Genomic DNA, 24038 nt, shown 5'->3' on the forward strand with positions numbered 1-24038 from the left:
CTCCAGGGAGCACCGTTACCGGACTTGGCGAGCGACCCTTTCCAAATGGAAGGTGGCCCGCTCCCAAGTCCATCCCAGATCCTTAGAGAAGCTCCGGGAGCGAGGGCCAGGCAGTAGCTCGGAGCCTGGCTGAGCGAGAGGAACAAAGGGAGCGAGCGAACTGGGGAGGATGCTGCGCTCCCCTGCGCCCCACCCAGCCGGCTGCCAGGCGCGCAGGTAGCCCGGCCTTCGGCGCTGGCGGAGGGAGGTGTTGGAGAGGGTACATAAAGACTCACTTCCGCCGGGGCAGGCGCCCGGACTCCCTCCCCGCCGCCCACAGCCTGTGCGCATTCCTGCATCCCTGCCGCCGCCCGGGACCCGAGTGTCCCGGGGGTGTCCAGGCGCGGTGCCAGGCGGGTACTGTGCAGGTAACCCTCGGAAGAACTAGGGCTGGATGGAGGCGGCGGCCGGGGAGAAACACGCCTTTTTAGGCAGCAGTGCTGCCCCGCACCGCCCCACGCAGCCCAAGTCTGCAATCACTCTCCGCGAGAAGCAGGGATCCGCGCGCAGTCAGGGAGCGCCCCGCCTGCGCTCGCCGGCGGGCCGAGCTGTCGGTCCGGGGGCGCGGGGAGGGGGCAGCCCAACTTCCCAGTGCGCGGCTCCCGCCCGCTAGGTGAGCCTGGATCTGGGAGGATGAAAGGGATGGCGAAGAGGGAGGGGGCTCTAGGGCGTGCGGAGCTCAGGGGCGGGGCGCGGCGCAGCCTCCGTGCGGGGGCCGGGAGCCGCCGCCTCTCCCCGGGGCTCGGGGCCGCGGTTCCTCTAGCCGCGGGAGCGGCCGCCGCGTTGCCCGAAACAATGAGGCGTGCGGCGCGGGGCTGAGCGCAGCCCCCCGCCGGCTTTGAGGCCGAGCCACCCGCTGTGCCCCGCCGCCCGCGCTTGCAGCTGCCGCCGGCGTGGAGCAGCGCTGGCTCGGGAGAGGTGATCCCGCAGGCCGCCCGGGACCGGAGCGCGGGGCAGCTCGAAGACCCTGGAGTGGTAGGAGGAGGACTCGAGGACGACTCCAGCAGCACACTCGCCTTTTGCAGCCCCCAAGTTCGGCGGCGTGAGTCGGGAGCCCCGGGCCGGGGTCCCAGCTCTAGCGGGCGTCAGTGTGAGTGTGGGAGCGCGTGGCGCGCGCACCCGAGCGGCTGCTGGGGAATAAAATGTGACACGCACGCCTCGGACTCCAGTGCCGCGCGGCCAGGGGTAGCGCCGAGCAGCACGGTGTCCTGCGCTTCGCGGCGCGGCTTAGGCAGAAGGCTGGTAAGAGAGGGCACTGGCTAAGGGTGGGCGACACCTTCCTCGGTGGCGCTGCAGCCTGCGCGCTGCTCTGCGCGGAGTTACACTCCGCGTTTAGGAGCCAGACCCGTGTGTGGGGAATATTGAAGGTGGTTTGGGGAGAAGCAGGAAATTCTGGAGAAGCGAACAGGAGGACGGCTTGCACTTTGGGGAAGGGCGGATGCAGTTGTGCCCCTGTGGCTCAGTAACGGTGATCTTTTATTTTTGGCTCTGGAAGGGAGTGAAGATTTTTGTCTTTCTTCAGCACAAAACTGCACTTCTTAGAGGTTAAAGTGTGTTCTGTTGATTTCTGGTTCTCTGTAGCTATAATGTTAGGGGTAGTAGGGATCTTTAGAATCCTAAATACCCGAGTGTTAATTCTTAATGTAGTTGGCAGGCGGCAAACTCCGCTTTTGGGTTTACTTTCCGCGGTGTACAGAGTGGATATTTGATGCATTCTTTGGAGTAGGGAGTGTGACGTCCATCTCATTCGGATTTGCCGGTTCTGTGTTGGGGGACGGAACTCATGGCTCTCGCAAGTGCTGCCTTCCAAAGAGCTGAATAGCTGTGTTTGGAGAAGCTGTGCTTTCCAGGAATTTAAATGAGACTTTTTGTGATTGCCTTCCAGGTCTCTCCTCCTAGTACCATATTTGTTTTGTCAGGCTGAACTTTCAAAGCTGTTTTGTAATCTGAGAAGCACTTTTGGGAGGAAAGTAATGCTTGGCTGGATTTTTGTGAACTTATTGTTATTGGACATGCGAAAAATTTGGCGAGAGGCAAACCATATTTGGTTGAAATCATTGTCTTTTGCACCACTGCCCTTCTGACCATAAAGGGATATGCTGGCCCTCCTCGCCGCGGACTGCCTGCTTGGGTGAGGGGACCTTTGGTGGGCCGGCAGCACATTTTGCATTTAGAGAACTTTCTGCACACTTGAAAAACCCCATGCTGGTTACTTTGATGCTTCAATTTTTTGAAATTCTGATCAACATTTTTTGCCAACTTGAAATATAATTTACGACTAAGGAAGAATTCCAGTAAAGGGAAGTGCTCTATATATATATATAATGTATATGTATGTACAAACACATAGGATGATTTTTATATATATACACACACACATATATATCATCCTGTTGCTGCAAATTTAGGGTTAAACTTCTGAAAACTCTGAAAATTTAGGGTTAAAACTTCTTTTAAAAGGAAAAATGATGAGTGGCCTTGAACCAGTTTTTACCTACTCCCCTTCCCCCGTTATTTTTCTGGAACTGACAACCAAAATTTTTATAGCAAGTGAGGAATTTTATACTAACGCATTAAAAGAAACTGTTGGCAAAGGTATATGGATATTGTGCTCAAAACTGATGAAACCCTAAAATAATAGGTGAAGTGCCTTAAATTTTACTGCAAAGTTAAAAAGGTACTCAGACTTTTTGGAATTCTCTATCCAATTCTTACTTCAATAGGTATAAATTATAGCATCTTACCTTTTTGCTTGATACTGTGAAAGCTTCTGGAGTTTTGAGTTAAATCTCTTGTAGAGATTGTGATGGGAGTCACCGCTGTATCTGGAGTACTGAGCTCCACAGTTCAGAGAGGCTTTGGATGGATACTCTTGGAAAGAGGTCAGAGCAAAGACCAACATTTGTTGAGTTTGCTCTGTGGTGCACACGATCTAGGAAGCAAGGATACAAAATTGAGGATATTTAGACTAGAGGATTCAAGGTTGAGACAATTTAACATTTGAAAATATGTGAATGATTTATTATGCAGAAGAGGGCAATTAACTGTGTTGAGTTTCTGATGAGGATAATTAAGAGGGAAAAGGTGTATTCTGTGGGGTGAAGACATAAGTTGAGTCTAGAGTGTTGTGGCCAATCCAGCCAGCAAAGATTGGTTAAATAGTGAAAGGACTGCTGAAAAAAATTCCTGTACGTGCTTGTTTCTGGAGGTTCCATCCCCCAACCCGGAGCTTCTCCTCTTTCTGAGATGACTTAAGTGTGTGAGGCTCTGTTCTATTGCTTATACTGATACCGATTGAAATTTTACCCTCCAGGTGTAGAATTTATCCAAGCATTTCTCAAGTGCTTAAATCTTTTCTGAAATGACAAACTCATTTCTAGGCTTCTGCCCCTCCCGCTTAGGTAAATAAGTGATAGGTTCCTTTCCAAAACCTTGGAGATATTTGTCCTCTGGGAAGCTCTTAATTAATTTGCAGATTTGCTACCTCATTGGTAAGACTTTGAATAAAAATATCTTACGCATGATAATAAGGACAGTCTTTGTTAATGCATTTGTTCTTTAAGAATATTGTGTTATTCCTGATCGATTTTTTTCTTCTCCTGGATTTTCTGTAATAAGATCTTAAAATTTAATTGCTTAAATTAAATTAAGTACCTAATGCAACATGCATAAATTCAACATGCATAATTCAACATGCATAAATATCTAAGGGAATCAGATAGTACCCTCATGGCAGGTGTATGTTAAGGTTTGATTTTCTAAGCATTGAAACCTGAAAACCCATCCCTTTAAAAAAATGGGATGAAATTCCCAAATGACTATAAAAGTAGTAATTGCATATAATTATTTACTAATTTTGCAAAGTAGAAGGGAAACACAGGTGTGTATTTGCACAGAAGTTTTCAATGTTCTTACTCCAGTTGTTGATGCCAGTGCCATAGACTGAATGGGCTGTGGATGACCAGCCACCATTAGTGGATTACCACATTTTCAGTTTAAGATGGCTACCATTTTCCCGAGAGCTCTCCTTCCAACTTTTGAGAAATTTGTTTCTAAATGTTATTAAGTACACAGTGCAAAGACATCAGTGTTAGAGAAACATGGATTTATTATGCCCCTTCCAAAATTTGAAGTTTACCCTTACTTGGTCCCAGCCACCTCCCACGCCTCCCATTGGATTTTTTTCTTTTTTTTTTTTTTTTTTTTTTTTTTTTTTTTCCGAGACGGAGTCTCGCTCTGTGGCCCAGGCTGGAGTGCAATGGCCGGATCTCAGCTCACTGCAAGCTCCGCCTCCCGGGTTTACGCCATTCTCCTGACTCAGCCTCCCGAGTAGCTGGGACTACAGGCGCCTGCCACCTCGCCCGGCTAGTTTTTTGTATTTTTTTTAGTAGAGACGGGGTTTCACCGTGTTAGCCAGGATGGTCTTGATCTCCTGACCTCATGATCCGCCCGTCTCGGCCTCCCAAAGTGCTGGGATTACAGGCTTGAGCCACCGCGCCCGGCCTCCCATTGGATTGTTAGGGGAACAGTTGCAATTCAGAATACTTGGAATCTACCTAGTCCACAGGTGAAATACATTTAAAGGGGATGAAATATGACCTGGGCAGTCCTAAGGCTTTGCAGGAGTTGGTGATCTGGTCCAGCCCTAGCAGTGGTCCTAGCCCTGGTAAAAGCAGGGTCCCCGCAGTTGTGGGACTATTATCTTCACTTGGCCACCTGCAGGTTCCTGATTATCCCACAGTACCCAGTGCCTACTGGTTGGTTGGGGGAATTGTTCTGTGCATGGAAATGACATCAGAGGCATGCTGCCTACTATGGGGGACTTCTATCTGGACAGAACGGTTCTGTGCCCTCCTGGCTTCTGCTGCCCTCTGTGGTCCTGTCTAGGGAAGAAGTCCAAATTGAAGGCAGGCAGTGGCTTTACGAAGCTAGAAGCATGTGAAGCCTAGGTTTGTAGTTTTGCACTGGACTTTCTTAGAGAGCTAAGAAAAGCTATTGGCCAGTGCTCCTGCAGTGGCCAGCACTGGAGAAAGACAGCCTTATCAGAGCTCAGTTTCCAGGGCTGGAAGCGGAAGGCTTACACGAAATCCTTTCCAACATGTCTTCTGGTGTGAGATTCCACAAAATTGATAATTGTAAGTTTTGGCATACTTAAAAGCTAATTCCTCTGCAGCACCAGGAGATAAGAGTAATTCAAAGAGTAACAGTAGTAACTAATTTGCACTTATGAGGTACTACATCCTGCCATTTGCTTTGCACAGATTATCAAAGTGCACTTTAGCCACAATCCTGGGGGGTATCATTATGCCCATTTTACAGACGAGAAGACTGAACCTCAGAAAGGTCAAGTGCCTTGGCAGAGCTGGGATTTGAACCTGTGTCTCAGTGTCCAAAACCCATGCTGTTAGACTGAGATCCACTCAACAGAGGAAAACAAGAATGACAACTCCTGCCATTGTGTGGGGCCAGAGACCAACTATGACTGTAAGTTTCACGTCCTCAAACCAGGCTGGGCCTGCTGGATGGGGAAAATTGTATACAGTGGAAGAGGATGTCAGGGAACCCATGTATATAGAAAGCATGTGTTCATCAGAACCTGGAAGCAGAAAAAGGTTTAAGCTGCAACTTAAAAATGGACTATGAAATGTGGACTATCCAGGCAGTCAATATTAGAATGAGATTTGGGCTGATATGAAGCATGTCATATGAAGTGAAATTTCCAAGGAAAAATTTAGGCTAAGATTCAAGAAAATGATCCATCTGCTTTGAGTTACTGGTTGGTAAGGAGAGCAAGCTCAAAAAGTAGTCTCCTGGTACATTTAGAAATACATTGGCTAAAGCATTAGAGAATATACTGTAAAGAAAAATTCTGCAATATCTTGATTATAAGCCTTTGTTTTCAGAAGTTTATAATTCACACATTAAGTTCTACTTTGGGCTGCTTCTACTGTTTGAGCCCAAGAGAAAAATGCTTTATTAAATTTAAAACAATTGGTTTTCCATGTTCAAATTTTACAAATGTTTCAAGTAGAGGTTCTTGCATGTTGGTAATTGTGGTTTCTAAAATGACTTTGCTTTAAATTAAATATGGGAAAGGGTAGGTCTCTTAGATAATCCAATAGCTTTCATTATTCAGAAGTAAAATGTAAAAGTAGCTTCTTTGAAAGTGTAATGATGACTTTTCTGAAATGTAAGTATATTGCTATGTGTTAAAACCCCATAATTGTGCCACTGACCTCAAATGGGTAGAAAAAAGTACAGTTAATATAGTATTTGTTTTCTAAATGATAGAGCTAACCCAGTTACAAAGTGGAACTGTACATGTAGGATTAAATGAATGGATTTGTTTTTATTGTTAGAAGAGGGATCTTGCTATGTAAATTGTATTTTAAAATTAGGGCAAGTATACCCCATTAGAAATCTCTGTATGGGCCCTGTGCGGTGCCTATAATCCCAGCACTTTGGGAGGCTGCTGCAGGCGATTGCTTGAGCCCAGAAGTTTAACACTAGCCTGGGCAACATAGCAAGACCCCCATATCTACATAAAATTAAGAAAAAACTAGCTGCGTGTGGGGTCGTGCACCTGTAGTCCCAGCTACTCAGGAGGCTGAGTTGGGAGAATCACCTGAGCCCTGGAGTTTGAGGCTGCAGTAAGCCAGGATCACTCCACTGCACTCCAGCCTGGGTGACAGAGTGAGACCCTATCTCAGAAAATAAAAAAATAAATAAAAGAAATTTTCATATGAAAAAAAGGATTGTCTTTGAAAAGAACATATGTGCACACATACACACACAGACACACTCACACACTTGCAAGTAAGTAACCAGAGGAATCAATTCCTGCATTATGTGTTGTTACATCAGCAATCAGGAGTGAGAACTTGAATTAAGATACTTGAGCACTAATTGTTGAGATTCATGGCTGTTGCCTCACAAAATCAGGACAAGAGCCTAGCCCTTCCAACTGAAGGAAGAATATTCTCTTTCCTCTATGGCTTATCTCGGAGAAAATTTTATGTTCCAAATTATATGTGACTTGTGAGAAGCCAACCAAAATGTTTAAGGTTTAAACTTTCTCTTAGTTTATTATAAACAGGATACATATGGAAAACATACTTTTACTTATGTGTGTAAATATATATGAGTGTGCATGTTTGTGTAAATGTTCTTTATGACGACAGCAGACATCATGCTCAGCATGCAAGAACCTCTACTCCCTTGGTCCCTTTGGTGATATGCAGAATGCATATGACTGTTGAGACTAACTTTTGACATTGGCTTCTCAGGCAGGTCCTTCCAGGAACCTGGCCCCAGGCTGATGACTGGAATCCTACATATTGGTTAGCTGTTCTCTGTGATGACAGAGACTGAACCACGTGAGATATTTTAGGTCAGCCAGAAGTTAACCAAATACTATAGGTGATTCAGTCTTTTCTCTGGAGAACAGGCGACTATTTGGAATTGCACTGGATTATAGTGCCTTTTAATCACTATAGACATAGGCAAAATAATTAAGACCATAAGCCTAAGAGTTATTTTAAAAGAAAACTATATGCTCTAATTTCTAAGGTAAATTTTAAATAATTTATGAATAAATGGGAAATAAGTGTAATATGGTTTTCTTTTAAAAATATGCCAATATATGTATAGCTATGTATATAATTGGTCTATAATTTCTATTATATACATTAGATATGTATATAATTGGCCTATAATAGTATAGTATTGGTCTGTATGTATATATAATTGTATATAATTGGTCTATATGTATATATAATAGTATATAATTGGTCTATATGTATATATAATAATACATAATTGGTCTATATAATTGGTCTATATGTATAATAGTATATAATTGGTCTATATGTATACATGTAGGTCTATATGTATAATATAGTATATATTAATTATAGTTTATATATAAATTATTATCTATATATAGACTAATTATCTATATATAGTATATAACTGGTCTGTATAATTGGTCTGTGTGTATAATAGTATATAGTTGGTCTATATATAATGGTATATAATTGGTCTATATAATAGTATATAATTGGTCTATAATGTATATAATTGATCTACAATGTACAATTTCTATGATATACATTAGATATGTATATACTTGGTCTATAATAGATATGCATATAATTGGTCTATAATTTCTGTTGTTTAAAGGGCAGCTTACCCCCTCTGAGTGACGGTGTAGTTAAAAGACATTCTTCTGCCTGATGTTCAAAATTAGTAGCTGGGAGAGTTGAACTAATTAAGTAATTGGCCTGACTCAATACTTGATATGTTGGAATGACATTCATGGGGTGCCATTAAGAGGTTATTTCATTAACTATTTGAGGTGGGAGCGTTTCCAAAGTTGACTTGATAGTAGTAAGAAAGTGTCTGAAAGATATGGCTTTAAAATAGTGTGATCGCTTCCATAAGTTAAATCCAAACATGTGTTACTTGCTTCACCCTACACTTTGCCTCACAGAATTAAAACACGTCATGCTGTATTATCATCATATCCTAATAATACCCCACATATCACCACTGGATACATACACAGAAAAGGCAGGGTTAATTTTTTTTGTTTGGCATTTTTTTCAATATTGTCTCAGGACTGTTAAACACAGTATTAGTTGTAGAACCAGAAGTGGGTGAAAGGAAAGCTTTAGACTGTATAACACAATGTGCCTCTTAAGGGGTAATGGAAGGACCCCTGGCCTAAGGAACCTCGGTTGTTTCTAGATGGTGTGTATCTATCCCAATTATAATTTGGAAGCCCATGAGTATAATCAAGGGCTTAATGTGCATGTTTTACAGGTAAAACTAAACAAACCCATTTTACTTCGTGTCGATCCCTGTCTTTCAATTGCCCAAGTTAGGTCAATCTTGTTCGTACCACACTGTGTTGAAATGAGAGGTGATTTCATGATGTAGAAATATAGTCATCCCTCAGTATCCTTAGGGGATTGGTTCCAGTATTCTCCATGGATACCCTAATCCATGGATGCTCAAGTCCCTGATATAAAATGGCCTACTATCTTTGCATAACCTGGGCAGATTCTCCTCTATATTTTAAATCAATTGTTTCTAGGTTACTTATAGTACCTAATACAATGTAAATTCTATCTAAACAGTTATGCTGATTTTTTTTTTCTTTGAGAGACAGGGGTCTTACTGTTCTCTCCAGGCTGGTCTTGAACTCCTGGACTCAAGCGATCCTCCTACTTTAGTCTCCCAAAATGCTGGGATTACAGGCACATGCCACCACACTCAGCCTGGTTTTTGTCTTTTATAATCAGGATTTCACTCTGTTGCCTAGGCTGGAGAACAGTAGTGTGATCATGGCTCACCTCAGCCTCAACTTCTTGGGCTCAGACAATCCTCCCCGCTCAGCCTCCTGAGTAACTGGGATTACAGGTGTGCACCACCACACCTGGTTACTTTTTAAAATTTTTTGGAGAGACAGGGTCTCACTCTGTTGCCCAGCCTGATCTTGAACTTCTAGTCTGTAGTGATCCTCCCACCCCAACCTTCAAAGTGCTGGGACTACAGGCATGAGCCACTATGCCAGCCTATACTGTATTTTTATTGGTATTAATTTTATTGTTGTATTGTTATTTATTTATTTATTTTTCCAAATATTTTTGAGTCATAGTGGGTGGCATCTGTGGATGTGGAACCTGCGGATGCAGAGGGTTAACTGTGACTGGCACACAGATTTGGTTTGGGAATTACTGTGTACATTCAGCACCTAAGCAATAGCCACTGAATTTTCAGGGTGGTGGACAAAACCTCCAGCCAGGCACCAGGGTGCAGCCCTTCAGGTCCCTGCTGAACCCAGACAGTAAGACCTTGGTCACAAGGTTGTTCCTTAGAGCTGTTCCTCACTGAACCGAAAGGCATACCGACATTGATTGGTTTGTTTCTCCTTCAGTAACATTCAAGTCTGTGTGTGAGGAGAGGTTGTAGGGAACAGGATATAGGAAGGTGCTCATGCCTGTTTTTGTTTGTTTGTTTTATATATATATGGTGGGTAGAAAATAAGGATTAATGAATGCAGGAAGGTATTTGAGCACTCTTGTTTATCTTGTGTAGGTGCCAACCAAATATTTTTATAGAGATGTGGTTAAGCCTCTTGGCATGTTCAACTATGTATTTCAAAATAAAATTTTCTTCATTTGGTACTGACAGTCTCTAAGGTCGGGGAGAAATAGAGACTAAGTCACAGGCCCCATTGTTTGTGATGGTAGAATGGCAGGTAGACACTATATTTTACCAAAAGAAGCTCACAGGTGCTGATGCGTTCAGACGCTTGCGTGAGTGACGTCATTGCACACAACGAAGGTGTGGAGCTCGCAGGCCTTCTGTCATGTGTGTATACATATATATGTAATATTTTAATCCAGATTTACTTTCATGTGACATTGTCAGCTCCGTGTAATCTCACCTGTCAGATTTCATCAACTTCAAGTGCAAAAGATCAAGGTGGAATATTACCCCCCAACCACCTTCTGGGATCGAAGGCCTACAAGAAGCCAACTTGGCTATATCCCCAGCTTGAAAATCACAGAGGCCATAAGAGGATTTCCTAAACTTTCTAAAGGTGGTATTGTAGTCAGTAACCACTAGCCCATGGGATGCATTCCCCTCATAGTCTTCAAACCAGAAATGTCAAATGAACATTTCTGCATGATGTCAAATGGGATTTGGGAGGAGAAAAGGGTACAAAGAAACATGTCAGCTTTACTTTTCCCCACCTACCACCTTTTTTCTCTCTAAATAGACTCTTTGGAGTCCTGAACATTTCTCTTCCTCATTTTCTTCCTCTCTAAGCATGTCTTTTTCACCAATGTGCCTCTTCTATCCACAAGCGGAGGGAGGAAGCTGTGGCGCCTACTGCCTCCAAGGTGCAGGTTTACTCTGCAGTTACTCTACCTGTCGTGTTTTCTTCAGCCGTATACCTTAACCAGAAAATTGCTACATGAAAAAAATAATTATTAAATCTTTTGCCAGTGCCAACTTGCACAGAGCATGTGTATGGTTTGATGAACTGTCATAAACTAAATATACCTATATAACCAGCACATCAAGAAGCAATTCTTACCAGCACCCCAGAAGCCTCCTGGTGCCCTCTTCTGGTCACTGTCCCCCAATGGGTACTCACTATTCTGATTTATATCAGAGTAGATTAGTTTTGTGTCACCTGCTCACCAGCTTATACTTAAAGTTTAAACAAAATAACTTTTAAACAATTTATGTTTTTAAAGTTAAAGTAAAATTTAACCAGGAATGAAGTATTGGTTGTGCCATTAAAATACAAAACTTCAATATTCGTTCGTCATTGAAACTTTCATGCTGTCTGAAGTTCATTTTGTTATTAACAACCCCAGGATTGTTATAACATAAGAGCTTAGTTTTGCCATTTGTTTAGTGCTGTAGATCTTCCTTCAGTTGACTATAACCAGAAGACCAAAATTAAATTTTAAAATATAGTACAAGCCAGTACATTTTACTCTAAATCTTAAAGATGTATTTTAATATATTCCAGTTTATTTTTTAAAATGCTGGACATATAACATTTATATGGAAAAAACACACTTTAAGAATGCAATTTGTGTCCAGGCATGGTGACTTGCACTTTTAATCTCAGCTGCTCAGGAAGTTGAGGCAGGAGGATCTCTTGAGCCTAGAGGAGTTCGAGACTGCAGTGAGCTCTGATCGCTCCAGTGCATTTCAGCCTGGGAACAGAACGAGACCTCGTCTATTTACAAAAAAAGAAATTTACTAACTGAATTCAATTTTATTTGGCATTGAACTTGTAGCCTCTGAATTGTGAATTTGGAAACATTTAATATTGCAAGTGGACATTGATATAGGACTCTTAGTCCAAGGAACCTCTGTTGTTTCTAGATGATATATATCTATTCCCATTATAATATGGAAGCTTATTATGTGGACAGTTCTAGAAGCTTTTATACATAATATAATTAGATTCTCTTCGGAGATGTTTTAAAGAACTAGCTCATCAGGAAAAGTTCATCAGGACATGGAAGATTAAAGTCATATAGATTCCTGGTAGTTTTTGTTCTTATAGAGAAATTCTGCCTTGCAATTTGGAAATAATAAATGTAAATATAAAAACCCAGTCCAGGCCTGTCCCATACCCCATCAGTTGCTGGTCCGTACTTGGAGTGTGCTGGCCAGTTTTGAGAGATGTGTCCATGGTACCAAAAACTAATGTTCAAAGGAATATAAAGAAAAAGTAGAATGGTCTGGGCGCAGTGCTTCACGCCTGTAATCCCAGCACTTTGGGAGGACAAAATGATTGGATTGCCTGAGCTCAGAAGTTCAAGACCAGCCTGGGCAACATGTCAAAACCTTGTCTGTACCAAAAATACAAAAAATTAGCCAAGAGTGGTGGTGCTTGCCTGTGGTCCCAGCTACCCTGGAGGCTGAGGTTGGGGGAATGGCTTGACCCTGGGAGGCGGAGGTTGCAGTGAGCTGAGATTGCATCCTGCACTCCAGGCTGGATGACTGACAGAGTAGGACCCCATTTAAGAAAAAAAGAAAAGAAAAGTAAAGAAAAAAAGTAAAATGATATCTTAAAATTGAGTAGAATGGAAGAGAATAAGAAATATAAATGTGATTTCAAAAGTATAAAAGGAGAACAGGCAGACTGCCTAATGAAGGTCAGATGTACTTATATTATATTGTATAAATTCAGAATTTTCTTAAAGCCTAAGAAGTTAGCTTAAATTCACAGCCAGATGCAAATGGTACCATTTGGTGTGGAGCTGCATATTTGGCAGCCAAAGCTGACACAGCGTTAAGGTTCTGATGATTTGGTGTCTGTTTCCTGAAGAGGAAACTGCCTCTGCTACCTGCTGCTGCAAATGCTGGCTTGTCTACAACGTGCCTTTGGGCATGTGCTATTTAAGTGGCTTGAAACTATGTGATTATGCTTCACGTGCTTGTCCACAGTTTCTGCCCTTATGGAAACAGTGACATTTACAGTTTTAGAGGGTGAAGTGTTTCTTGGGCTTCAGCATCCAGTGTTTATCGCACTCTTTAAGGAAAAAATTGAGTGGAAGCCATGCACTGCTCATAGCTAACGGAGCATTTTATATTAGAATTCGTTTTACAGATGTCTCCATCTACTCTTGCCCCTCCTGCACACCCATCCCTTTGCCAAGAGTCCTCCCTTCCAAACCTTAAGCTCGATTATGTGCATTCTCTCCTCCTTAGATTCCCCAGTCATCCTCCATTGCATATGGAACATTGTCTGCCGTTTTTAGAACATCATGTGCTTCTGGCTTGGGTCCAAGCTCATGGTCTCCACTTTCCTGTTTCCCTATTAGCCACAGTACCTTCAGGATCTCTCCTTGACCTGATTGTTACGGACTTGGTTCTTTCCCTCTCCTTCTGACCGCCTCCCAACCCCTAACTTCCACCAGCTCCCATTAACTTACTAGCAAACCTTCCCTGACACACACACACCTAACATGATTTAATGGTCCCTGCTTGCACCACAGTGTCATCCCCCTGTTGCTACACTTTCTACTCTGTTATAATTGACTTTGCTCCCTTCCCATCCCTGCTAAACTGTAAGTTCCCTGCAGGCAGCCTCCAGAACTCTATGTCCCAGCTATCGAGCATGTTGTGTGGTACTGAGCCCTGGAGGTTCTTCGTGAATCTATGTCGAATGGATGGATCTAAGAATCCTGTTAGATAGGAAGGATGGCTGTCCACTCCCTAAATGCGATTTCTAAAACAAAAGAGAGTAAGTTGGATTTTTTCCCTCTTTCTTCAAGTTGAATCGCTGTGAACAGAGCTCCTCAAATTCTAGTGATCCATTTATAAACAGTATATTCTCTAAAGACAAGAGACCATGGCCCAGACGGGTCATTCTGCACATACACTGTCCTATACTTCAGAGTTGCCACTAATCACTTGGGAGAAACACATTTACTAGCAATGTTAGGAAATCACTGCTAAACCATTCAACCTCATAATTTTTGTGCCGCTCGTGAATCTCACAGAGAAAACCTGAAATTCACATTTCTCTTGAAAATGATTAAAAATAGGGGTCAGCATCTTTGTTTCTTCCTTCAGCAAAGCATTCAGAACTAACGGACGTGTGTAATCAGTAAATAATTAGTAAATATCTTGGGTTGGATCTGTCCATTTGGAATTTATAAAAGTACTTTGTCTTGGATACATAAATGTTGTACAAATCCTACAATTAGAACTACATACATTTTCAGCACCTGGTGTGATAATAAGGCTGTTCCAGAACGAATGGGCCCAGCAGTGTTTTGTTATTATGCTGCCCGCCCAAGAATCGTCTATGAATAGCTATTAAAATTTGAAAAAGGTACTTCTACACCAGGGGAGTATACAACATCAGTTGTCCATGAAGAATGATAAATGCAGGGCCTTAATCTTGGGTTCAGCCCAACGCCATTGCAAATGGAGAAACTAACACACACCTTTAGCTTAAAGCCCAGGGAAGCTGCTGTGCTGTCCCCTGCCTGTGTGTATCAGATGCATGGCCACGATCTCATTCTGCCATCGCTCCCTGCAGGAGATGGCCACAGGGCTGGGGACATCTACGGAGATAGATGAAGGGTTAGTGAGCGTTTGGGGTCATTGGAGTTTATGTGGAACTTTATATATTTTCAGAATTTCTTCCCAGACTCACATCCTTCTGAGTGAGTGTTTTGTTTAGTTTTGTTTTTTGAAATTTTGCAGCTTCCCAAAGGCGAGGTTAAAATCAGGGGCATGCCTGACACATATCAGTTAATTAAAAGGACACTTTTCCTTACTCTGAATGTGTACTAGAATCGAAATTTTAAAAAGTACCAGCAAATGAAGTTAGGAACATTAAGTGATCTTCAGTGTTAAATAGAACTTCACAGGATGTAATGAAGGCACATGAAGTTTAAAACAAAAGGAACCTCGTCTCTCCTAAAAATACAAAAAATTAGCTGGGTGTGGTGGCAGGCGCCTGTAAGCCCAGCTACTCCGGAGGCTGAGGCAGGAGAATCTCTTGAATCCAGGAGGTGGAGGTTGCAGTGAGCCGAGATCATGGCACTGCCCTCCATCCTGGGCGACAAGAGCTAAACTCTGTCTCAAAAATAAATAAATACATACATACATACATACATACATAACAAAAAGATGTATGTGGGGCATTTAAATAAATGATGTCACTTTTCCATTTATGTTAGACACAAGGGACCTGTCATACACGTGAAGAAAGAAGAGCCTAAGTGTGGATGCCTCACATCCGTGGAAATCATTTTAAATCACCTTCATAAGCAACTGAAATGGACTTCAGTGACTTCTTGGATGCTGACTGTTAGTGGTTGTCATTCTGACTGTGTCAGCTTGGCAGTCTCCACCACTGCCTGGGGCTGTTCCTGGTTTCCACAACGTAAGCACAAACTCAGGTTTGGCCCTGGACTCATGCACCAGGCAAAGAAGAAAACTTGGTCTTCTATTAGGAACCTAAGTTGGTCCTAGAGCACTTCAGCATTGCTGTTATTTCAGAGAGTATACAGTCATGTGCCACATACAACATTCAGTCAATGACAGACCACATATAACACAGAAGTCTCCGGAGATTATAATGGAGCTACCAAATTCCAATCTCTTAGAGACTTGTAGCTGCAGTAAGGTTGTACTGCAGTGCATTACTGCATTACTTGTAAGTGATGATGCTGGTATAAAGAAACCTACTATATGCCAGTCATAGAAAAGTCTATCACATACAATTATGTACAGGGTATGATACTTGATAATGATTATAAACGATAATAAAATAACAATAATAAATGTGTTACTGGTTTGTGTATTTACTATACTACTATCATTCTTTTAGAGTGTACTCCTTCTAATTAATAAAAAAGAAAAGCTACCTGTAAAATGGTCTCAGGCAGGTCCTTCAGGAGGATTCCAGAAGAAGGTGTTGCTATCATAGGTGATGGCAGCTCCATGCGTGTTACTGCCTCTGAAGACCTTCCAGTGGGACAAGATGTGGGAGGTGGAAGACAGTGATACTGATGACCATGACCCTGTGTAGGCCTAGGCTAATTTGTGGGTTTGTGTCTTAGCTTTTAACAAAAAAGCTTAAAAAGTGAAAACTAAAATTAAAAAGTTTAAGCATAGAAAAATGCTTATAGAATAAATATAAAGAAAAGGTATTTTGTACAGCTGTACAATGGGTTTGTGTTTTAAGCTAAGTGTTACAAAAGAGTCCAAAGTTCCAAGAAAATAAAAAGTTTATAGAGTTAAAAAGTTACTAAGCCAAGTTACTAATCTTAAGCTAAGATGTATTATTGAAGACAGAAAATCATTTTTTTTGTAAATTTCATGTAAACTTACAATTTGCCTAAGTGCCCAGTGTTTATAAAGTCTACAGTAACATATAGTAATGTCCTAAGACCTTTCACATTCACTTACCACTTACTGACTCACCCAGAGCAACTTCTAGTCATAGAAGTTCCATTTATGGTAAGTGTCCTGTACAGCTGTACCATTTTTAAATCTTTTATACCATATTTTTACCGTACTTTTCCTATGCTTAGATATGTTTAGACACACACATGCCATTGTGTCAGAATTGCCTAGTATGTCGTACAATGACATGCTGTACACGTTTGCAGTCTAGGAGCAAAGCAATAGGCCATACCACATAGCCTAGGTGTGCAATAGGCGGTACCATCTAGATTTTTTGTGAGTACATGCTGTGATTTCATACAACGATGGAATTGCCCAAGGATGCATTTCTCAGAATGTATCTCTGTCATGAGCAAGGCATGACTGTATTACATTTAAAAATCTGTTAGAATTCTTTCACTTTGCTTAATGACCTTAGATCCCCGCACACCCCCAAGCCCTTTTCATTTTCCTTATGAGCCATGCTCTGCCATATTAATAGGGTTTACATTGCCGGTTGGTTTCTCTGCACTTTTTAATTATATTGTTGTCTTGGAGAAGTTTTTTGATGGCTGGATGTGGTTAGAAAGGTCTGTGACTGTATTCCGGAATGTTAATGTCTAGGAAGCCCTCATCCTGTGCCCAGACCAACCTGTCAACCTGAAGAATGTTGCACTCTTCAGGAAACCCGTAATTATTGGATATTGGCACTGGATTTGAAAGGATCTCAAGCTTTTGGGAGAAGAGATGAACCTGGCCTGGGCGCACCTTCAGTAATGAGTTTGGTGTTTTGCTTGTTTATTTGTTAGATTGCTTTTTCAACTGATTTATATTCCTTGAGAACATGTACTCTCAGGCAGTGAAAGTAAACACAATTTTGTGGCTTCCTCGAAAACTGGTAATAAATAACATGGATCTAACAAGAAGAAGTGGCCTGGGTTTACCTGTTTACATTTCGTGACTATCCGAGCTAAGTGGAAGTTTTCACATTTTTTCACCCTGTTAGTGAATTACTATTAAACATTCAGTTTATACATCAAAATAACCATCTTTATTCATTTTTGGAAAGAAAGGCTGTCTCTTGGTGTCCAGGAAACAGAAGACTAGCATCAGGCTGGGGCTCTGCACAATTCCAGGACTCTCTCTCTGGCCAATGAAGGGTGGGGAAAATCTCATTCTGTGGGGACCAGATGATTCCTGTGCAAAAAGCGGCTGAGTGTGGCACCCCCTACCCCCTAGGTGACTGCCTGTACAGAGCTGGCTTTCCCACCCTCCTCTCACTGGCCATCTTGCAGACAGACCCCAGGCACGTCACCTTCGTTAGTTGCTTTGGTCCGTCACCCAGGTGGAGGGGAAAGTGGCACAGCACAGTGGCTAGCCTCATCACAGTCTCCACAATTAAATAAAGGATTGGCTCTCTCCCTGGCTCAAAGGTCAGGTGCCTTGTGGGCAGGGCCGTCTGTTCAGTCCTGCTTGGTGTCCGGAAGGGGTGAGGTGCAGAGAGGACAGTCGGAGGCCCAGCCACCTGGGCAGGTGCGAGGGAGAGCAGCCAACGGGTGTCCCCTTGGAGCTGTCTGGGCTCAAACATCAGACTTGGATGCCCCCCACTGCTGTGTGTGAGCCTCCCTATCAGTCAACTTAATGAGAAGAGCTTAAAAACAAACCCTTTCTTCCCTCCCCAGGGTTCTTTCATGTTCTCAAAGGTCTGACTGACAGCTTTGAAGGCCCTGCTTCTGCCCAGAGAGCCAAAGCAGCAGCGGGAGGGGGTGTCTGCACTTTGTGAACAGTCAGCCCATGCCCTCCCTGACTGGGTGGGAGCTGGAGCCTCTCCCGCCCCCATTTCCAAATCATGGGCTTCCAAGGATGGGAGCAGTTATCCCTGAGTTTAAAGGGCGGTCGATATTTTGAAGTTCCTGGGGGAGAAGATGGAAGGATGAAACAAGATGTGTTACAGTTTGCTGCAGAAAATTAACAGAGTAGCCCAACTTTTGTTTTTGTCCAAATATCTCAATGGAAGAAGACAAGCTCTGCGCACAAGGAAGCTGCCAGAGGCGCACACCCCTTTCTCCATTGGCTGCACCTGTTTGAAAAGTGCCCTTCCCCTCCAAATGAAGAACTCTAGGGAGTCTGCAACTCCCTTCCAGGCCTTCCTCTCCTGGAGTACCCGTCTTGTACTTGTGGAATATTCTGTTCACCACTCCCACAATCCCCTCCAAAGCCCACCACCCCTCCCCCCAGCCACCAGTTCTTAAGATATGGGAGCTCATCTCATTTGCTTTCATATCCCCAGTGGTCAGCAAATTTCTTCCATAGATGTTTGTTAAATAAAAGAAGCTCCTTTCACGTAGTGGGTTTGTTACAAGCTAACAATGGCCCACCGCCAGTCTGCTTTGAATCTTACCACCAGCTTACAGCAGAATGTAATGACACTCCCTCAATGAATAATGCATTTAATAAGTGGGGTTGTTTTGTATTGCACTCCCTGATTCATGCTTTTTAGCCACGATTCACACATGTGGGGGCAAAATTTCAGACATTTGAAAAACAGGTTGACCTATGATGTCTCTGAAACCCCCAAACTCTACACAGAAGGTAGATTGATGACGATTTTGTCATATTGGGTTCTCTCCTTGGCATTCTTCAGTTTCTATTCTCCCAGTCCGTTTCTTTCTCATCTCCCGTCTCTGTCTCTGATAACGGCAGTTCTAAGTATTAGCAGCAAGCATGTTTGAAGCACCGCTAGCGGCTTCCGGTGCAGTGATCTTCGCTTTGGGACTTGTACACAGATATTTAGTTTATTATGGCCGGTTCTAAAAATTTATGAACTATGAAGAGTTTATTTTCAGTAAAACTGAGGTCAGAATTGGACATTTAATCCGAAATCCATATGGCACTGAGATGCGCGGTGCAGGAATGCACTTTGTAGCCTGTAGGGGGCAGCCTGTGAGGAGAGACAGAGGCTTTGGAGTCCACAGATTTTAGTCTTAAATTCCAGGCCCTGCACCTTGCGGGGATTTGTGTGAGTTACCTTTTTCTTTCCTTCTTTATTTTCCTTCTGTTTTTTTTTTTTTATGTGTGTGTGTTTTTTTGTTTTTTGGTTTTTTTTTGAGACGGAGTCTCGCTGTGTTGCCCAGGCTAGAGTGCAGTGGCGCTATCTCGGCTCACTGCAAGCTCCGCCTCCCGGGTTTACGCCATTCTCCTGCCTCAGCCTCCCGAGTAGCTGGGACTACAGACGCCTGCCACCTCGCCTGGCTAGTGTTTTTTTTTTTTTTTTTTTTTTTTTTTTTTTTTTTTTGTATTTTTTAGTAGAGACAGGGTTTCACCGTGTTAGCCAGGATGGTCTCGATCTCCTGACCTCGTGATCCGCCCATCTCGGCCTCCCAAAGTGCTGGGATTACAGGCTTGAGCCACCGCGCCCGGCCTCCTTCTGTTTGTTTTAACAAACCACGAAAAAATTAACCGTATTCCAGGCTTCAGTTTCTTCCCCCGTAAAGTGAGAGTAAATGATCTGGTTTCTTTCTTTCTTTCTTTCTTTCTTTCTTTCTTCTTTCTTTCTTCTTTCTTTCTTTCTTTCTTTCTTTCTTTCTTTCTTTCTCTCTCTCTCTCTCTCTCTCTCTCTCTCTCTCTCTCTCTCTCTCTCTCTCTCTTTCTCTTATTTTATTATACTTTAAGTTCTAGGGTACATGTGCATAACGTGCAGGTTTGTTACATATGTATACTTGTGCCATGTTGGTGTGCTGCACCCATCAACTCGTCAGCACCCATCAACTTTGCATCAGGTATAACTCCCAATGCAATCCCTCCCCCCTCCCCCCTCCCCGTGATGGGCCCCGGTGTGTGATGTTCCCCTTCCCGAGTCCAAGTGATCTCATTGTTCAGTTCCCACCTATGAGTGAGAACATGCGATGTTTGGTTTTCTGTTCTTGTGATAGTTTGCTGAGAATGATGGTTTCCAGCTGCATCCATGTCCCTACAAAGGACGCAAACTCATCCTTTTTTATGGCTGCATAGTATTCCATGGTGTATATGTGCCACATTTTCTTAATCCAGTCTGTCACTGATGGACATTTGGGTTGATTCCAAGTCTTTGCTATTGTGAATAGTGCCGCAATAAACATACGTGTGCATGTGTCTTTATAGCAGCATGATTTATAATCCTTTGGGTATATACCCAGTAATGGGATGGCTGGGTCATATGGTACTTCTAGTTCTAGATCCTTGAGGAATCATCATACTGTTTGCCATAATAGTTGAACTAGTTTACAATCCCACCAACAGTGTAAAAGTGTTCCTATTTCTCCACATCCTCTCCAGCACCTGTTGTTTCCTGACTTTTTAATGATTGCCATTCTAACTGGTGTGAGATGGTATCTCATTGTGGTTTTGATTTGCATATCTCTGATGGCCAGTAATGATGAGCATTTTTTCATGTGTCTGTTGGCTGTATGAATGTCTTGTTTTGAGAAATGTCTGTTCATATCCTTTGCCCACTTTTTGATGGGGTTGTTTGTTTTTTTCTTGTAAATTTGTTTGAGTTCTTTGTAGGTTCTGGATATTAGCCCTTTGTCTGATGAGTAGATTGCAAAAATTTTCTCCCATTCTATAGGTTGCCTGTTCACTCTGATGATAGTTTCTTTTGCTGTGCATAAGCTCTTTAGTTTAATTAGATCCCATTTGTCAATTTTGGCTTTTGTTGCCGTTGCTTTTGGTGTTTTAGACGTGAAGTCCTTGCCCATGCCTATGTCCTGAATGGTATTACCTAGGTTTTCTTCTAGGGTTTTTATGGTATTAGGTCTAACATTTAAGTCTCTAATCCATCTTGAATTAATTTTCGTATAAGAAGTAAGGAAAGGATCCAGTTTCAGCTTTCTACTTATGGCTAGTCAATTTCTTTTGACAAACAGTATTTTAAATTGCCAGCCAGCACACCTGTGCTGGGCTCAAAGGTAGCATTTGTGGCTATTATCATTAGGACACAATAGAATTAAAAGACATAGAATTGGCGACATGTCAAGCACATGTTTTGGCCCTTGCTTAAGCAGCATAAGTGGCATAGGGTTTTGTTTTTAGTTCCACTCTTGCCTTACCTTCTTATATAATACCTTATTCTTTGAGATGACTTATGATTGATTTAACTTACAACCCAGACAATGGCTTTTGCAGGGGGAGGGAGCAGTTGAGGAAGGAAAAACAGAAAGTCTTGGATAGAAATCCCCTGACTTTGAGTCCTCCATGGGACATAAGCAAACAGAATTTTAATCTGCTGCTTCTAGTCCACATTTGGTGTTCAGTGGAACAAACCCTCTTTGAAACTGAATGCCTGCTTAGCAGCCAGTGCTTATTTTGGCGGTGGGGGTCGGGTGGGGGATGGGTTCGTAACCATACTGTACTCTGAAAGATTAGACCTGCATGAAGTGCAGCCTCTGCTTAGAGACGTAATCAAGTATTAGGAGAAAAAAAAAAAAAGCAGAAAGACTTTGAAGTTACATAAACCTCGTCACTTGGGATTTTTGAGGTTCTTAGAAATGACTTCGCCTTTGTTGTCTCTAAAATCCTAGGCTTTGCCGATGCACCACCGGGTAACAGAGTTAGATGTCCCTGGCACAGAGCGAATACTTGTTCAATGAATGGAGAAAGCACAGCTTAAATGATTCAGAGGAAAGGGAAAAAATTAAGAAAAAGGAAGAGGGATAAACAATTGTCACATGTCCAGATTGCCAACAGTGGAATCATGACAAAAATTTTCTGAAACTGAAGAGCCCTGTTGCTTAAAATAAAAGGCTGAATAAAATGGGGTCAAAGCAAAGGAGCTTTGGAGTCAGTTTGGATTCAGTTACTGACTCTGATGCTTCCAAGTTGTGTGACAGCCAGGGCTGGCTGTGGGACCCTGTGCGAAATTAGAATGTGGAGCCATTTATTCAAAAAACAGGAAAGAAGTGCCCTCCAAGGTGCTAAAACAAAATGTTTTGCCCTTTCCCTCCCACTGCTTCCCTGCCCTCCTTTCCCTTCTCTTCCTTCCCTCTTGAATTGTCACAGTATTTTTAATGTTCTAAGTAAAGAAAAATTAAAAATTTAGTCATTGGTATGATTTTTTCTATTTATTAACTCGTGCGATGCCAGTTTTAAATGCAAATTTAAGAGCATTTAGCTTGTTTGCATAATCTCTGAAGTTACACAATTTGCATTTCATAGCCGTTACATGCCTATGCATTTATTTCTGACCAGAACAGAGGAAATGCTGCCAAAAACTAATCCTGTTGTTTTTATTTCACTTATTGATACATGCATGTTTTACCAACACATTCTACCTTCAGCTTCCTGATGAGTAAGGCAGGACGTTCCTTCTCTGTCACCATTTGGAGCACGAGTGGCTGGCCAATACAAGAAAATAAGAAAGGACATGATGGGGCCTTGGTCGGTTGTGTTTCTTAAAGTACAGTTGCCTTATTTTTGTGTTTGAAGCTAGTTCTGGTTCTAACAGAAAGCATGGCCTCTGGGAGCTGTGGGATCCTCCGCCTCTCGTAGAGGTGTCATACTCACCGTGCACTCGTTTTCGGTCCTGCTGAACTCCCAAGCATTGTGGTCTCACCAGAGTCCTGTGCTCATGAGGCATCATGAATGTTGTCTGCAAGTGGGCAGCAAGGAACGGTGGACGGGATGTGGTACACATATGACCCCTGTCTGCTTCGTCGTTCCACTCTCTCCCATCTAACTTCAGGTACGGCGCACAAAGTCAAAGACAGAGTTACTGAGAACTTCAGGCCAGTGGCAGGAGAGCATTAAAACAAGTGTAGCTCTTGTGAGTGTGGGGTCCCACATGACTACACAGGTCACATGCCCAGGAAGCCAGCCCTAAAGACTTCTGATGGATTCTTAACCTCAAGGAGCCTTCGTTTCTTCATCATAAAATTGAGGCCATCATATTACCTAACTCGTAGGTGGTTCTTCTGTTTAAGTGAAGCCATCTTTGTAATTTATTTTCTGATATGCTTGGTACCTAATAAACCTTTAATAAAAATTAATTCCTACCACTTCTTCTACGGAGCAAGTTTTCAAACATGATGGCTCTATTGTGGTAAAGACAGCCTAATGCAAATGCAAGTCAGGGTCATTAAATGTCACTTCTAGAACTGAGCAGGCTGCAAACAAAATTGTATACGTCACAAATATATTTTATTATCTCTTGAAAACAGTCAGCGTACAAATGAATAAGCAAATAAAATATAGTAGCCTAAAGACTTTGGAGAGCTAATCCATTTTATAAAAGTATAAGGCCTGAATTCCAGTCCTATATCTCTTTAACTGTGGGCAGCTTGCTTTCCTCCTCTGTACCTCCATTTCCTTGTGTCTGAAGTGGGAGTGGCACACGTGTCTGACATGGGCCCTAAAAATTACTACATCATGGCTTAGTGTCGTACAGCAAGGATGGACCTAAGGTAAAAGTTAAGCCACATAAATAAATGTATGTGATAAGGACGAGATGGAGAGAAGAGGTGTAACAAATTTTACTCTTGCTTACTACCTATTATTGTTGACAGGGTATTTCCGTGTGT

General features: G+C 42.5%; 1 protein-coding gene across 1 annotated transcript in view; it reads left to right on the forward strand.

The window, feature by feature from the left end:
- The first annotated feature begins 288 nt into the window (after positions 1 to 288).
- ST6GAL2 (ST6 beta-galactoside alpha-2,6-sialyltransferase 2) overlaps positions 289 to 24038 on the forward strand; it is a 91950-nt gene continuing 68200 nt past the window's right edge. Inside the window, exon 1 of the mRNA XM_010360993.2 lies at positions 289 to 407. The gene's annotated coding sequence lies outside the window, so the exon portion shown is untranslated. The remainder of the gene's footprint in view (positions 408 to 24038) is intronic.

The sequence above is a fragment of the Rhinopithecus roxellana genome, chromosome 17 (assembly GCF_007565055.1).
Source record: "Rhinopithecus roxellana isolate Shanxi Qingling chromosome 17, ASM756505v1, whole genome shotgun sequence".
Classification (NCBI taxonomy): Eukaryota; Metazoa; Chordata; class Mammalia; order Primates; family Cercopithecidae; genus Rhinopithecus; species Rhinopithecus roxellana.